Source organism: Rattus norvegicus, chromosome 12 (genome assembly GCF_036323735.1).
Source record: "Rattus norvegicus strain BN/NHsdMcwi chromosome 12, GRCr8, whole genome shotgun sequence".
In the NCBI taxonomy this organism is placed as follows: Eukaryota; Metazoa; Chordata; class Mammalia; order Rodentia; family Muridae; genus Rattus; species Rattus norvegicus.
The window spans coordinates 50,961,097-50,978,101 of record NC_086030.1 but is presented as its reverse complement, the minus strand read 5'-3'; the positions used below and the strand labels follow the sequence as shown (position 1 = coordinate 50,978,101).

At 43.9% G+C, this 17,005-nt stretch overlaps 1 long non-coding RNA gene across 1 annotated transcript in view; it reads right to left on the bottom strand.

Annotated features, from left to right (window-relative positions):
• Positions 1 to 17,005, bottom strand: part of LOC134481214 (uncharacterized) — a 75,857-nt gene that overhangs the window by 56,021 nt on the left and 2,831 nt on the right. The gene's annotated exons all lie outside the window — the stretch shown is intronic.

Genomic DNA, 17,005 nt, shown 5'->3' with positions numbered 1-17,005 from the left:
TAGCTGTTCAATAGATGAGTAAGCTTCCCAAAATGCTCCATATGGTTTGGTTAATTTGTTGGTGTATACAAACGCTTTGTTGGTAAAAATTAATTAACACTTGTTTGTGGAGATACAAAAATAAAGCTACATGAAGAAACTAGATTAATTAAACTTTGAAGACTCACTGCCTAGCCATAATAATCAAAACAATATTGTAGGCAGGCAAGATGGCTCAGTGGGTGAAAGTGGCATTCTACTTTGCTTTCTATGTCTATGATAAAATGCTGACCAAAGCCAACTTGGGGGAGGAAAGTTTGTCTGGCTTGCACATTGAGATCATGATCCAACCCTGAGGAAAGTCAGGACAGGAGTTCAAGCAGAGACCTGCTTCATAAGCTCCCACAGAATAGCCCATTTCTACTCTGAACACACCATGGGTTTTCTAGCCCAAACTTCCAAACATGTCCACAATCCTCCCAAAACCAATATGGCCAGATCTGTCACAACAATATCCTATGTCCTTGGTACCAGTTTTGGTCCTAGTTTGCTCTCTGTTGCTGTAATAAATACCATGACCAAAAGCAACTTAGAGAGTGTCTTCATAGGGATTTAGCTCAGCGGTAGAGAGCTTGCCTAGCAAGCACAAGGCCCTGGGTTCAGTCCCCAGTTCCGATAAAAAAGAAAAAAAAAAAAAAAGAGAGAGTGTGTCTTCATCTCTTGCTATGATAAAACACCATGACCAAGGCAGCCAAGGCATTTAATTAGATTCATGGTGTCAAAGGGTTAAGTGTTCACAATGGCATAGGGGCAGGAATAGCTGAGAGTTCACATCTTGATCTGCCAACTTGGGGTGAGGAGGATGGGGTTGGGGGAAGCAGACTTGGAGATGGTGGGAAGACTTTTTAAACCTTAACCTGTTCCCCAGTGACACACCTTCTCCAACAAGGCTATACCTCCTAATTCTTTCCAAACAGACACCAAACATTTGAATGATGGAAGCTAATCTGGGATATCTCTTTCAAACACAGGGAGTAAAGTGTTTTGTTGATGCCTATGTCCAAATCACGGTTCATTATGAAGGCAACTCAGAAACCTGGAGGCAGGAACTGAAGCAAAGGGTACGGAGAAGTGAAGCTGAAATTTCTGGTTCCTTCAGAGACTCGGTTGTGTCGTGTGGTGTTTATCTGGAAACCATGTTATGAGAGGATGTTTTTGCTGAAGCAGACATGTGGGAGGATGTTTTGCTGAGAACAGACATGTGGTGTTTTTCTAGAAGCTGCCTGGGGAAGGCATTTTGCTAGAGCAGACAGAGCACACGTGGTGTTTGGAAAGGATATTAGTATAACCCAATAGACAGTGGGTGACACCGTACGTCACTGGTTCATCTTGCCACTCTTTGTTGGTCTTCCTTGAGCTTTGCTGATGCTGCTCTTCGCTGATGATGTGGTGGCATTGGTTCACTTTGCCTTCTTTGCTCACTATCATTCGTTAGAACTTTGTAGAGAGAAATGCAGTTATGGTTTGTTTATGCTTGGCCCAGGGAGTGGCACAATTAGAAGGTGTGGCCTTGTTGGAGTAGGTGTGGCCCTGTTGGAATAGGTGTGTTAGTGTGTTATGGTGGGTGTGGCCTTTAAGACCCTCATCCTAGCTGCCTGGAAGCCAGTATTCTCCTACAGCCTTCAGATGAAAATGTAGAACTCTCAGCTCCTCCTGCACCATGCCTGGCTGGATGCTGCCCTGCTCTCACCTTGATGATAATGGACTGAACCTCTGAACCTGTAAGCCAGTCTCAATTAACTGTTGTCCTTATAAGATTTGCCTTGGTCATGGTGTCTGCTCACAGCAGTAAAACCCTAACTAAGACATGCATCAAAAAAACTTCTGGTGGTGTTCTGGTGGCTTCTTGCTGCTTCCTCGGACTGGGGCTGATTGGTATAGCCTCACGTTTGTTTCTGGATTGAACTGCCCTTGCTGATTGTGAGTGGATTGAGCTACTGCTGCTGACTCGTGTGACCTGAACTGCTGATATCCTGACAACGAAGTCCACATTCCTCTTTGCCTTATTAGCCTTTCTTTTCCACTACCTCTGGTGGGTGTGGGCTAGAGGGGAGGTTAAAGAGTTTAAAAACACTTATCAAAGTAGACTTTGGAACATATAGGCTTAGAGATATGTGCTGCTTACTGGCTTGCTCCTGCTGGGTTCATATCTTTCATATATGACCTAGGACCACCTGGGCCCTCCCACATCAATCACTGATAACGATCATGTCCCACCATCTTACCCACAGGCCATCTAATGGAGACCTCAGCTGATGTATGTACCCTCATCTCTGATAACTCTAGCTTATGTCAAATTGACAGGAAGTTAATTAGCAGTTGTCTGCCCTGAAAGCCCAGTCACCTGAGTCCAATCCCTGAAACCTCTGTGAAGGTGGAGGGAGAGAACAAACTCCACAAGGCTGTCCTCTGACCGCCACGTGTGCTGTGGTGCAGGTGTCCACCACACACCATTTCAAAAGTGACATCTGTTAGCATGATACACTCAGATCAGTGGAATCAATTAAGACTCTGAGCTGCAGGCTGGAGAGACGGTTCAGTGGTTCAGCGCTTGATGCTCTTCCAGAGGATCCAAGTTATATCCCCAGTCTCTGCGTGGCAGCTCACGACCATCTATAACTCCAGTTCCAGGATGTCCTACAGGGTCTCCTCCTCCAGTCTCCAAAGACACTGGGCATCCTCAGATGCTCATCCATGCACATACGCATAAAACACCACATGCATAAAGTAAACATGTAAAAATTAAAGACAGACACAGCATGTGGCCAATTGATTTTCAGTGAAGGAGGGAAGTGAAACTAGGAGAGAAATAGCCCCACACAAATGAAACTGTTTTAAAAAGTGAATGAACGAAAGGTCAGGAAACCCGAGTGAATGGAAAAGGTCAGTCTCAGATTCCACTCTGGAAAACTGTTCAAGAACAAAATCGAAAGCTGTGTGATCCAGGATGCAAAGATTTCCTAAATAGGACAGAAAAACAATGAGCCGTGAAGGAAAAAAAATGGTAATAACTTTTCATGGAAATTTTAAAATTCACAAAGAACCCATGCACAGTACACGTGCGGAAATCAGAGAGCAGAGCATGGGGCTCATCTGTGTCTGTGGAGCTCATGCCTGTCCATGGGGCTTATCTGTGTCTGTGGGACCCATCGAGTCCATGGGGCCATCCATCCCCATCCTTGGGACTCATCTGAATGCTTGGGGCTCATCCCCGTCTGTGGGGCTCATCTGTGTTCTTGGGGCTAATCTGCATCCTTGGGGCCCATTTGCGTCCTTGTACTATGTGGGTCCCAGGGATGGACCCTCCTCTGGTTGCCAGGCTTTAGGCAGTATGCCACCAGACACCTGAGACTTTCTTTTAAAAACAGAAAGGCAAGCTACTGCCTTTGGAGCAGACACTTGTAACACACAGGTCTGAGAAAGGACCAATATTTGGAATATACATAAATAACCTCTTACAACCCAGTAAGAAAACAAACAAACCTAAAAATGGCTGGGATGACATGCACCACCCAGGATGTGTGGAGTATAGCCAGACACATCTGTGTACGTCGGTGGCGTGAAGCTCTTAAAAAGGTAAGCTTAACAAAGAGGTATTTGACAGAATATTTAAACTATCCATCTAAATCAGTATGCCCCTTTGGGTACCCCCTTTATTACTCAGTACCACCCACGCATTAGAAGACGGAGCAGTGGCTGGGAAGACTGAGAACTCTCAGTGTTGGTGGAACCTTCTCTTCAGTAAGTGTACATAGTCATTCTTAACTAGAGGCAATTTTGTCACAGGTGACAATGAGTGAGATCTGGAGACAATTAGGATTTCCAGGACCTAAGGGGAACTAGGCAGTGGATAGAACAGGATGTTAGAAGACTTTCTACTTGAAGAACTTCTGCACAAAATAATCCTCTGGTCCAAAATGCCCAACACAGAAGCAGAGAAACTCAGCTGTAAACGAAGTGCCAAGGCCAGGTGAGGCAACCCAGCATTTGGGGGTGGGAGCAGGACGATTAGGAGTTCAAGGCCAGCCAGGACTACCTGAGTCCTTGTCTCAAAAAAAAAAAAAAATCATTGCCCCAAACCCACAGACAACGTGACACAGTTCTGCAATCTGTCTATGCATTGTAGGGGAAGTCAAGTATTATAGCCATTGTCAACACAGAAACACACATACAGGTACACTCTGTCTTATAAACTCTGTCGTTTATCCATGCATTGCTGAAATGAAAGGAGATGGAGTTGTACCACAGCATGTGTGTGGAAGTTGGAATGTCAGTATTTGGGGTAGCAGGTAAAGGAGGCAAAGCTCCCCAATGCTACCTTTAGCAGCCCAAGGGGGTCCCCTCGAGTTTTAAGGACCTTGGCTCAGAGCAAACCAAGATTTGCAGTCTCCACACTGGAGGGAGTTTCAGGGAGCCAGCTGGTGAGGCAGAACTGGAGGCTACATTAAAGGTACTGACTAGGGGTTGGGGATTTGGCTCAGTAGTAGAGCGCTTGCCTAGCAACCGCAAGGCCCTGGGTTTGGTCCCCAGCTCTGAAAAAAAGAAAAAGAAAAAAAAAGGTACTGACTACAATCTTAAATATGATGGTTAAGACAAAGAGATCTGTTTGTAAGAAAGTATGGCTCCTAAGAGTGTGAGCACCCCAAAATGAGTCACAGTTTGTTGTTCCTACAACAGTCATATTCGGGGTCCTGGTGGGGTTAAAGTTAGTTCCTGAGGGGCACTTGGTAGGATTGTGGTATAAAAGAATTAGTCTGTCCCATGGCAGTATGGAAGGTATCTTTACTCTGAACGCTTCTGTTTTAGATTCTCCAGCACTTTCTACAGAAAGGAATGAGTCCCTGCCCCAGGCCATAATTCTTATGCCTGTGTCACTGCCACTTTAGCACACAGCATCTCTATGGGACAGGAGTATTCACATATGTCAGCAGCTCCTCGGCAAATGTTGTCCATTGTGCTGCAGTTCTTGTTGCTCCGCTCAGACCCCAAGATGAGGTGCTCCTCTCTCCCTGATATCCCCATATTGCCCTCCCTATCTTGCCTCGAGAGGACAGTTTGTAGAGGCAGTTCTCTCCTTCCACCATTGCGTAGGTCCAAAGAAGGAGTCTGGGTCATTTGGCTAGCACTAACTGTTCACCAGTGGATCATCTCACTGGCCCGATAAACACACACTCTTAAATGTTTTTCCCAGTCATTTATTTCTCTCTCTCTCTCTCTCTCTCTCTCTCTCTCTCTCTCTCTCTCTCTCTCTCTCTGTGTGTGTGTGTGTGTGTGTGTGTGTGTGTGTGTGTGTGTGTGATGTACATACAAGATGTCATGTGTGACGGTCAGAGGGCAGCTTGTGGAAGTTAGTTTTCTCCTTCTACCTGGGATTGAACTCGGGTCATCAGGCTTGGCAGTGGCAGTCTTACTTGCTGAGCCATCTCGCTATACAGCAGGCACATAATCATTCGTGTATCAGAACAAAGAACAGGTGCTGAGAACAATGTTTAGGATCCTGACTTTCTTTTTCTTTTTTATATATTTTTAGGATTGAAAAAAATAAAAGATATGGACCTCAAGATCTTGTTTCCTCCTGACCCCATGCCACATCCATCTTCTGATTGATGGTGCTGGTGGTAGTGGTGGTGGTGAGGGTTGGCGTGTTGTTTGTGTTTTTGCAGTGAGACCTGGACATCTGGACTTTTTTTCACTGATTGTGTGTGCCCTCCCTGCCCAGCATACCATGTTGTTGCAATCCAGTCTAGTACATCAGTTCCTGAACCCTGAATGTCCTACTCACCCCAATCCTTAGATAAAGCCCAGGTCCCACGTCCAGTCTTCTGGCCTCATCTGTGCCTTCCCAGACTCCAGGCTTTGTTCACGATGCACAACCTGTGTGCCAACCCAGCCAGCTGTGTGTGTCCATGTCAGACACACAATCAGTGAAAAAAAGTCCAGATGTCCAGGTCTCACTGCAAAAACACAAACAACACGCCGACCCTCACCACCACCACTAGCACCAGCACCATCAATCAGTCACATGGAAATGTCCTCCAGTGAGAATTACTTACATGTACCTCAGGACACAGATCTTTAACCAACAATCACGAACATCAAGGAAGGCACAGAGTTTAAAGTAAACAGAAATGGTTTAATGAATGGAAAGAAAATAAATGCTGAGTGATGCCCAAGAAAAGACAAAGATGGCTGCACAGAAAGACAGACCCACTCCAGGACCTCAAAGCCAAATTAGTAAGAGAAGAACTGATGAGAACGCATGCTGAAATGAAGATGAAACTGCAAATCCCAATAGCCCAGTCAGGAAACTCAGAGGGGACGTCTCACAGGTACAGTCATCAGCCTGCTGACAGGGTTCAGCAGGTGCCGGGCCGACCACCAAGCCTGCTGACCCGACTTCAGTCCCTGGGACCTCCATGCACACTGTGGTACACAACCCAGTGGAAGGAAGGAAGGAAAGGAGGGAGGGAGGGAGGGAAGAGAGAGGGACAGAGAGACAGACAGACAGACACAGAGATAGACAGACAGAGACAGAGACAGACAGACACAGAGACACACAGAGACACAGAGAGAGAGACAGAGACACAGAGATAGACAGACACAGACAGACAGAGACAGACACAGAGAGAGAGAGAGAGGGAGAGAGAGAGTCAAAGAGAGAGACACAGACAAAGAAAAAGAGGATGGATAGACAACACAGGATGGTAATCAAAGAGAAAACAGAATATCAGGTCTCAAAGATGGAGCTGAGAAATTAGAACCACAGAAGTAAATATGAAAAATACTAAAAGCAGACGGGAGGAATGTGCAGGAACAGTGAGACATCACAGAAGACCAAATCTTTGATTATAGACGAAGGGGAAGACCCCAGCTCAGTGGCATAGAGCACTGAACTTAAACAAGATTACAGAAGAAAACTTCCCCAAACTGAGGGGAGGCATACCAAAACAGATGCAAAAAGCACACAGAACACCAAATACACAAGACAAGAAAAAGAAAACTCCCCATGGCATATCATGAGCATGAAAGGCAGCAGGGAAAAACAAAAAACAACAAAAGAAAGAAACAAGCTCACATGTAAAGGAAAATCCATCCAAAACTCAGCTTGTTTCTCCATTGAATTCTAGAAGAGCTATTGCAGTGCTTATTTTTCTGGGGATCAGTACACCCCCTTTTACTCCTTAATGTGTACTGGGAGTTTCTACCCCACTTCTTGTCTGTAAGTTCCCAAGTAAACGACATAGAAACACTGTAATTTGTTAAAAAGCTGTTGGCTCTGAGCTGGGCAGGCACTGAGCTATATTAATCCCTCCACCTGTTAAAACCTATGCAAACGCCAGTCACCTCTTACCTAACTGATGTCTCCTGGGCTGTTTTTGCTCCAATTAGTCTGACCTCCGGGTGTACTTCTCTTGGCCACATGCTCTTAGCCTATCTCATCTAATGAGGACCTCCTGCTCTCCCAGTCCTCCTCCTTTCCCTCTCATCCCCCCCCCCTCCTCTCCCTTCTCCTCCATGGTCTCTCTTGAGATCCCCTCCTCTTCATTCTAAGGCCCGCCTTCCTATACTTTCTGCCCAGTCATATGCCCAGCCATTTATTGACCAATTAGGAATTAAATTGGGGAGCAAGTTTTTCACAGCAAAGGCTGTTGTCTGTGAGAACTCACCTGGACCGTAACCAGATCTTAGGGTTCAGAATTTAACATTTGTACACATACCACTGGACCAACCTGTTGAGGTTTGGTCTTGCTGTCTACTGTAAGGCTAAGTGCGGGCCCTCAAAACCTGGAATCTGTATTTAGACCTATGACCCTGCCCTCAAGTTATTTCTGGTTGGTAAATAAAGATGTCAGCAGCCAATAGCTGGGCAGAAGAGACAATGGTGGGGTTTAGGTTTCCCAGGCTTGGGGTCAGAGAAGAAGAAAGTGGAGGAGGAGAGATAAGTTGCCATCAGTTAGATAGAGTCATGAAAACGTGGCCCTGAGGGCTGGCCAACTGTAGTTAAGACCAGCCAAGATGAAACATAGTAACAATGTTATCCATATTATTTGGATAATAATGTTATTTTGGTCTTATCCATAGGAAAGTAATTCTAATAGCATAGAGGGTAGGTATTCTACCAAGCTCTTGTGCTGTTAAAGGCTTACTATGAATATAAAGGTTGTGTGTGTCTTTTTCCCAGGAACCCATTAAAAGATGGAAACACTGTAAAAGAGGGAAGTGTGTTTTTGTTTTGGCTGACAACAGACAATAATATGTTCAGTAATAACTGTAGTTCTATATATCAGCTCTAAGAAAGATCGAACTCAAACAGACTTTGAAAAAAGAGGAGAATAAGAAATTAGACGTCAGAATAGAGGCCATAAAACATAGGCTAGAGGATATTTTAAATTAAAATTAAAAACCTTCAAAAGAATCCAATCTGGAACTTACAATAACACCGAAAGTGGTAGTTCCAGATGAAAGATATCCACAGGGCTATTAAATTTTAGAATGGCAGCCCATAAAAAAATGCAATATATTGAATTAAGAATCCAGACTCTACTTATGGATACTAACTTAGAGCAATATATTACAATAGCTTATGTGTTTCATTTTGTAGAATTTGAAGAATTGAGATGGGTGCACGTGTTGATACATCATACAATTGATACATACTCAGAATTCCAAAGAGCTTCTGCCCTGATTTCTGGAAAGGCCGAGTCTGAGATTGCACATTTACTAGAGATGATAGTTTTCTTGAAAACTCCTTTCAAAATTAAAGCTGATGAATACATGCCTGTTAGAGATATACCACACAATCCTGCAGGACAAACTCTCGACTGCTCAGCTTTCATTAACAAGTCAGTGAATAAATGGAGGGCAATGTTTACACAACCATTTAAACAGGAAATACTCGGAATGAGAATTATAATACCATGTCCCTATTGCAACAGGATAGGGGGACAGAGAAATCAGCATTTGAATAATACAAAGATAATCTTTACAGTGCACAAAAGCATTGTACCCACAAAAAGTCTGGAGCAGTGTACTTCAGATTCTAAAAGACCATGACTATCTAGACTACTATACCCAGAAAAACTATCTGCCGTAGTTGAAGAGAGAAAGACCTCTGCATGGTACACCTAGTCTAAAAGGATTCATGTCCACCAAACCAACCCTAAAGAGAATACTAGAAGCAATGCTTTGAAATGAAGAGAGGTGTTACTCAAAAGACTCTACAAAGGAAACAAAAACAGATGAACGAGGCCACAAACAACAACAACGAACCAAAATGACAGCAACCAGCACACACTTTTCAATAATAACTTTAAACATCAATGACCTCAACTGGCTAGTCAAAAGATACAGGCTAGCCGAGTGGACTGCAATACCAAGCACATCTTTCTTTGGTCTACAAGAAACTCACCTTAACTTTAAAGGGAGGTACCAGCTTGCAGTGAAAGGACGGAAAAAATTATTCCAAGCAAATGGGACCAGGAAGCAAGTAGGTACTCCTAGCCTGATATCTGACAACCAGATTTCAATCTAGAAGGGCACTTCATTCTTGTTAAGGGATTGATTAGCCAAGAAGACTTTATAATACTAAATGTATGTGTACCAAACCCCAGTGCATCCAATTTAATAAAAAGCATACAAGTGGAAAGACAGACTAATACCAACCCAATAGTGGGTGATTTCAATATGCCACTTCCTCCAATGGACAGGTCACTGGACAACAATGATTATAATAAAATAGAATTAAATGATACCGTACACGGACCTAACAGGTATCTCTACAGAATATCCTACCCAGACACTAAAGAACGTAATGCTACTCAGTGGCTCCGGACAGCTTTTCTAAAATAGACCACAGCCTGGGATACAAAATGAATCTGCATCCTGTCTGAACATAATGCAATAAAACTTAAAATCAACAGCAAACAAATCTCTAGCAAGTCCACGACTCATGAGACTAAACAAATCATTACTGAATGATGACAGAATCATGAAAGCATTTTCTAAAATTTCTGGAACTAAACTAAAACAACAAAACCTCTTAAGACACATCAAAAGTATCCATTTGAGAGAAATTCATAGCTCTAACTGCCTACATCAAAAAAAAATCAGGATACAAATAAATGACTTAATGATGCAAATCAAGAATTTGGGAAAACAAGAACAAATCAAACTTAAATCTTGTAGATGGCTAGAAATAATAAAAATCAGCAGAAATTAATGAAATAGGAAAAAGAATCAATTTAAAGACTGGTTCATTGAGAAGATGAGCAAGACTGACAGAACCTTGACCCAACCAACCGAGAAATAAAGAACCCAAATTAACATATGTAAGAATGAACAAGGAAACATTACAACAGGCACCAAAGAAACCTAAACATTATAAGACAGTACTGTGAAAATCTGTATTCCATTAAATTGGAAAATCTAAAAGAAGTAGATGGATTTTAGGTTCATCCAAACCACAGAGCTTAAACTAAGAAGAGATCAAAGACTTACACACAGAGAGGACTGGAACAGTTACAAAAAAAAAAAAAACAAAATCATATAACTAGTAAGAATGTCAGGCACAGATGGATTCACAGTGGAATTCCATCAAAGATGCAGAGATGGTTCGACATATGCAAGTCAATAAATGTAAAAGTCATAAATAGGCTTGGAGGGTTAGGACTTTCTGCAGAGGATTCCATTTGCCCAAGAGTCAAAGACAACAAATAACAAGTGGTTCCTCACACTCAGAAGCTTCTGCACAGCTAAAGAAACAGTTGAGTGGGAGAGAGTATTTGCTAGCTATATATCTGACAGAGGATTAATATCCAGAATATATAAAGAGCTAAAAAACATCAAGAAAACAATCCAGTTTTTAATAAAAGACTAAGAAATATCTCAGTGTTTAACAATTAGGAAAATACAAATTAAAACAACACTGAGGGGCTGGAGAGATGGTTCAGTGGTTAAGAGCACCCACTGCTCTTCCAGAGGTTCTGAGTTCACTTCCCAGCAACCACATGGTGGTTCACAACAATCTGTAATGGGATCTGATGCCCTGTTCTGTTGTGTCTGAAGACAGTGTGTCAGTATACTAACATATATAAAATAAATAAATCTTAAAAGAAAAACAACACTGAGATTTAATCCCACCCCCAGTCAGAATGGCAAAGAGCAATGGCACAACTGACAAGCGTTGTGATCCTGAGAGAGAACCTCAGTAACTGGTGGTGGGAGTGTAAACTGGTCAGCTTCTCTGGAAAGCCCTGTGGAGAACCCTCAAAAAACTAAACCTATTATAAGACTCAGCTGTTGGGGCTGGAGGGATGGCTCAGCGGTTAAGAGCACCCGACTGCTTTTCCAGAGGTCCTGAGTTCAATTCCCAGCAACCACATGGTGGCTCACAACCATCTGTAATGGAATCTAATGCCTCTTCTGGTGTATCTGAGAACAGCTACAGTGTACTTATATATAATAAATAAATAAATCTTTAAAAAAAAAAAGACTCAGCTGTTGCACTGGTGAAGAACTCCACAGATAAATGCTCAGCCTGCTGTGGCTGAAGTAACACTAGCCAGGAAATGGAAACAATGTACCCATCCTCAGGAGATAGAAACAATGTATATGTCCTTCCAACGATGATGCAATGTGCTACACATATACAATGGAATAGTTTTCAGCAGTGAGGAAAAGGAAAACCATGGAATTTGCAGGTAATGGACACACCTCGGATATATTATATAATATATATCCCAGACCCAGAAAGACAAACGCTGCGTCTTCTCTCTAGCCTGTGGTTTCTACATGCTTATCTTCAGCTAAATAAATAACCTGGAGTAACCACGGACCAGGAAAGTGAAGCAAAGATAGGAGAGGGAAGAGAGCTCTAGAGAGGGAAACATCAGGAGACCCAAAGAGGGAAATGGAAAAAAACAAAACCAGGTGTTAGGCTTTAACTGGAGAGGGACCATAGGCAACAATACAAGAGAAGGAAGGAGGAGCAAAAAAAGAAAAAAGAAAACTAAGAGCATTTGAAAAAGACATAGAGAATTGCTACATTCAATAAACATAATGTATAATACACATATATGGCTTAAATGAACTGATGCCAATTAGGGTGATAACACTCCTCACAAGAGCCATAGACTGTCTAATAAACCCCCCAGTACCGGGTATGAAAAACTTTTTTTGAGTTGTCAGGGGAGCACAAGAGACTCCCCAAAATAATACAGCCTATTGCTATTGCTCTTGGCTGCCCCCTACAAGTTGGAGGTAAGCCTTTATTGCTGAAGACACCATGCACTTTGGACAAAATATGTGAGCTGGACCCAACCCAAAAGCTTCCTCTCCGAACACTACTAGCTTTCACTATAGTCTAATGAGGCATGCAAGCACCTGAGGGAGGAAAGCAATCAACAGACTCACCTAGCTGTGGTGTCTTTGAGCCATAACAAGAACCAATGGGCAAGGTATCCCTAGATGTACAATGTCGTGGCATTAAATAGTGATGGCTATTCTTGGTTGCCAGCTTGACTACATCTACCAAGTGACAAGGGAAAAATCCTAGCTTTCAGTAAAGCATGGAACAGAAGGCTCTTCAACAGGTCCAGGCTGCTCTACCACTTGGACAGTATGATCCAGCAGACCCAATGGTACTTGAAGTGTCAGTGGCAGACAGGGATGCCTTTGATAGGTCCCTATAGGTGAATCACAGAGGAGATCCTTGGGATTTTGGAGCAAGGATTTACCATCCTGCAGACAAAAATTCTCCCTTAAGAGAGACAGCTCTTGGCTTGCTACTGGGCCTCAGTGGAAACTTGAACTTTTGACAGTAGACCACCAGGTTATCATGTGGCCTAAGCTAGATATTATCTGACCCATTGAGCCATAAAGTAGGATGTGCACATCAGCCAGCCATTATCAAATGTATATGTATGTGGTCATGCCTGAGCAGGTACTGAAAGCAAAGGCAAGGTACAGGAAGAAGTTGCCCAAATTATCTTTTCTACTCCTGTTCCAATGGGGTCTACTGCCAAGCATGCGCCTATAGGCTCATGGAGTGTGCCCTATGATCAGTTGACTGAGGAAGGCAAGGGCATGGTTTACTAATTGTTCTACATGTTTTGCAAGCACCACCCAGAAGTGGATAGCTGAAGCGTTGCAACCCCTGGGATGACCCTGAAAGATGCAAGTGAAGGAAAATCTTCACAGTGGGCAGAGCTCTGGGTAGTACACATGGTTGTACATTCTGCTTGGCAGGACATATGGCCAGATCTACATGTACTGATTGATAGTCTGTAACCAATGTGTTGGCTGGATGTTTGGGGACTCTGGAAATAACATGATTGGAAAATTTGTGAGAAAGACATCTGGGGAAGAAGTATCTGGATAGACCTCTGAATTGGCAAAAGACGTAAAGACACTGTATCCCAAGTAAATGATCATCACAAGGTGACTTCAGCAGAGGAAGAGTTCAATAATAAAGTAGACAGGATGACCTGTTCATTGGACAGTCAGCCTCTTTCCCCAGCATTCCCTGCCACTGCCCAATGGGCATATGAACAGAATAGCTATGGTGGCAGAGATGGGGGTTAAACATGGACTCGACAACATGAACTTCCACTCACCAAGGCTCTGGCTGTCACTGAGTGCCAGATCTGCCAACAGCAGAGAACAACACTCAGCCCCAAATATGGTACCATTGCCCTGGGTGACCCCCCCCCCAGTGACCTGGTGGCAGGCTGACTACATTGGATCACTTCCTCTGTGGAAAGGACAATGCTTTGTCCTTACTAGATTAGGTATTCATATTCGATATGGGTTTGCCTTTCCTGAATGTAACGCTTCTGCCAACACTACCACTCATGGAATTACAGAATGACTTATCCGCCATCATGGTATTCCATGCAGTAATGCTTCTGACCAAGGAACTCACTTGACAGTTCAAAGAAGTTTAACAGTAGGCCTGTGCTCATAAAATCACTGGCCTTACCAAGTCCTCTGAAGTCACCTGAAGTCGTTGGCTTTACAAAGTAATGAAATAGCCTTTTGAAGACACAGTTACAGTGCCTTGTAACGGCGATGGGGTGGGGGAGCAGTAGCCTGGAGGGCTAGGGCAGGGTTGTCTAAAAGGGATTATGTACTTTGACTCATTGTCTAATATATGGTATAGTTTCTTCCACAGGATGGTGGCTTGAACATGCTTGGCCCATGGTAACTGGTACCCTTAGAAGCTGCCGTCTTGTTGGAGTGGGTGTGGCCTTGTTGGAGGAAGTTTGTCACTGTGGGGGTGGGCTTTGAGGTCCTATGCTTGAGCCCCACCCACTGCAAAAGAGAGACCCTCTTTCTGGCTGCCATTGGATGACAGTCTCCCCCTGCTACCTTTGGATCAAGATGCTGCACTCTCAGCTCCTCCAGCACCATGTCTGCTTGGATGCTGCCAGTTTTCCTGCCATGATAATGGACTGAACCTCTGGAACTATAAGCCAGCCCTAAATAGACGTTGTCCCTTATAAGAGTTGCCTTGGTCATGGTGTCTCTTCACAGCAATGGGAACCCTAAGATACACAGCCAGGATTCATGGGTCCAGGAAGCAGGGGATGAAAAGAGGGTGGAGGGGATCTCACTCTCATCCCTACTGACCCACTAGGAAGATGTTTGCTTCCTGTTCTTGCTAACTTAAGTTCTGCAGGCCTAGAAGTTTTGGTTCTACAGGTGGTGGGAATGCTTCTGCCAGGAAAGACAACAAACATTGCACTCAACAGGGGGAGCTCAGACTTCACCATGGTCATTTTGAGGTTCTGATGCCCTTAAGGCAACAGGCTAAGAAAGGAATAACAGATTACGAGAGAAATCCAAATTATGAAGGAGAAATCAGAACGCTTCTCCACAATGGAAGTGAAAAAGGTTATGAATGGAGTTTAGGAGACCCTCTAGGGCATCAGTTGTGCTGCTATGTCCTGTGATACCATGTCAACAGGAAACTATAACATCCCAAACTGGGCAGGATGACAAAGAGCACAGATCCTTCAGGAAGGAAGGTATGGGTCCCTCCTCCAGGAAAGAACTAAGACCTGCTGAGGTGCTTGCTGGGGGTGGGAGTTAATACAGAATGGGTAACAGAGGAAGGTAGTTCTAAATACCATCTAAGGCCATGTGACCAGTTGCAGAAACAAGGACTGCAATTTACATGAGTGTTTCCATCATTTTTTGTTGTGTTTGTGTAGATATTTGTGCTCTCTTTCCTCGATTTCCTCATCATGTAATGCAATATTAATTGAGATAATATCAGTGGATATCCTTAGGTCTCGTACCCTGGACAAATGTCTGAGGTACTGTCTCAGGGTTTTACTGCTGTGAAGAGACACCATGACCAAGGCAACTCTTATAGGGACAACATTTAATTGGGGCTGGCTTACAGGTTCAGTCCATTATCACCAAGGTGGGAGCATGGCAGCATCCAGGCAGGCATGGTGCAGGAGGAGCTGAGAGTTCTACCTCTTCACCTTAAAGCTGCTAGTGGAAGACAGATTTCCAGGCAGCTAGGATGAGGGTCTTAAAGCCCACGCCCACAGTGATTTATCTATTCCAACAAGGCCATACCTCCAAATAATGCCACTCCCTGGGCCAAGCATGTTCAAAGCAGGACAGGTACCTGAGTAACGCATCAAAGCAGACATGGCTGTCAGGTTCTCCCACCATCCCTCAGTCCCTACCTGTTACAGGGTATGGCTAACATAACCTGTTCCATCCTCTAAATGTTTCCAGTCCAGAGGCTGGGCTGCCCTTCCCCCAGCTCTCTTCAGTATACCCTTTACCCTCATGACCTCTTGATTTGGCTCTTCTCTCCCCCTCTCTCACATGGACCAGCTCAGGGTTACGTTCATTCTGGATTCTCCCAGATGTCCCTGTCTCTGATTATGTTCTCCCTTTATCTATAATAAACCTTCTCCACCACACCTACGGGCAGTCATGTCCTTACTTTTTCTTTTTCTTCTTTTCTTTTTTTTTTGCTCAGTTATCATACTAAGAGTTGAGATATTAAAAAAGGATGCTGCTACCTATCCTTATATAATGCGTTTGTGGTTGTTTGTAGATAGTTACACGGCGTTAGGCATAACTATAACTTGTTTGCTTTCATTTGGAAACTAAGCACGGCGTAAGGAGACATGACTGTGTGCCAAGTGGGCAAGGGGTGAACTTATTGTGGCTACTCTTGGTTGTCATCCTTATGACATTCGGAATCAACTACAAACCCAAGTCACTGTTGGTGTGGAAATGTCTGGTAGTGTCATGTGGTACAGACTCACATGGTGTTTTGCTGAGGCGAGACCTATGGGAGGGAATGTGATGTTTGCAGAGAGTATAAACAGAACTCAACGAACAGTTACTGTGTGCTTGCATAGGTGGCCTTGCAACTGCTTCTTTGGTTTTATCTTTGCTGATCTTGCCTTCATTGAGATGCACTGCAGAGAACTTTTCCTGGCATCCCTGATGGACCTGGTAGCTCCCACTGACTCGTGCCAATTCAGGAGAGGCCTGGCTGTTTCCGCTGGATCATGCCACCCCTGCTGACTGTGTTTGGTATCCTGACACTACTCAACTGGGCTGCTGGTATCCTGACAGATTGGAATCACCCACAAAGAACTACTTCTAAACAGGTCCACATCCCCTTGTCCTATTTACCGTCTTTTCTCCCCTCCCTTTGGATGGTGGGCTAGAAGCGGGAGGGTGGGGGTGGGGAGGTGGTGTTGAAGTGTTTGAGAGCCCTTATTAAAAATCTAAGCCTATACACTGTGCACGCCTGTGAGGGATTTTAGTGAAGTGGATCATTTGTGGTCAGAGGACCTACCTTGAATCTGGGTCACACTCTGGTGGCAGCTGATATGAAGGACAAGGAGAAAAGAAGTTTTTCCTCTTTGCCTGCTTCCCTCGCTACAACTTCAGGATTACGACATATACCAAAGACCAGCCTCGTGGT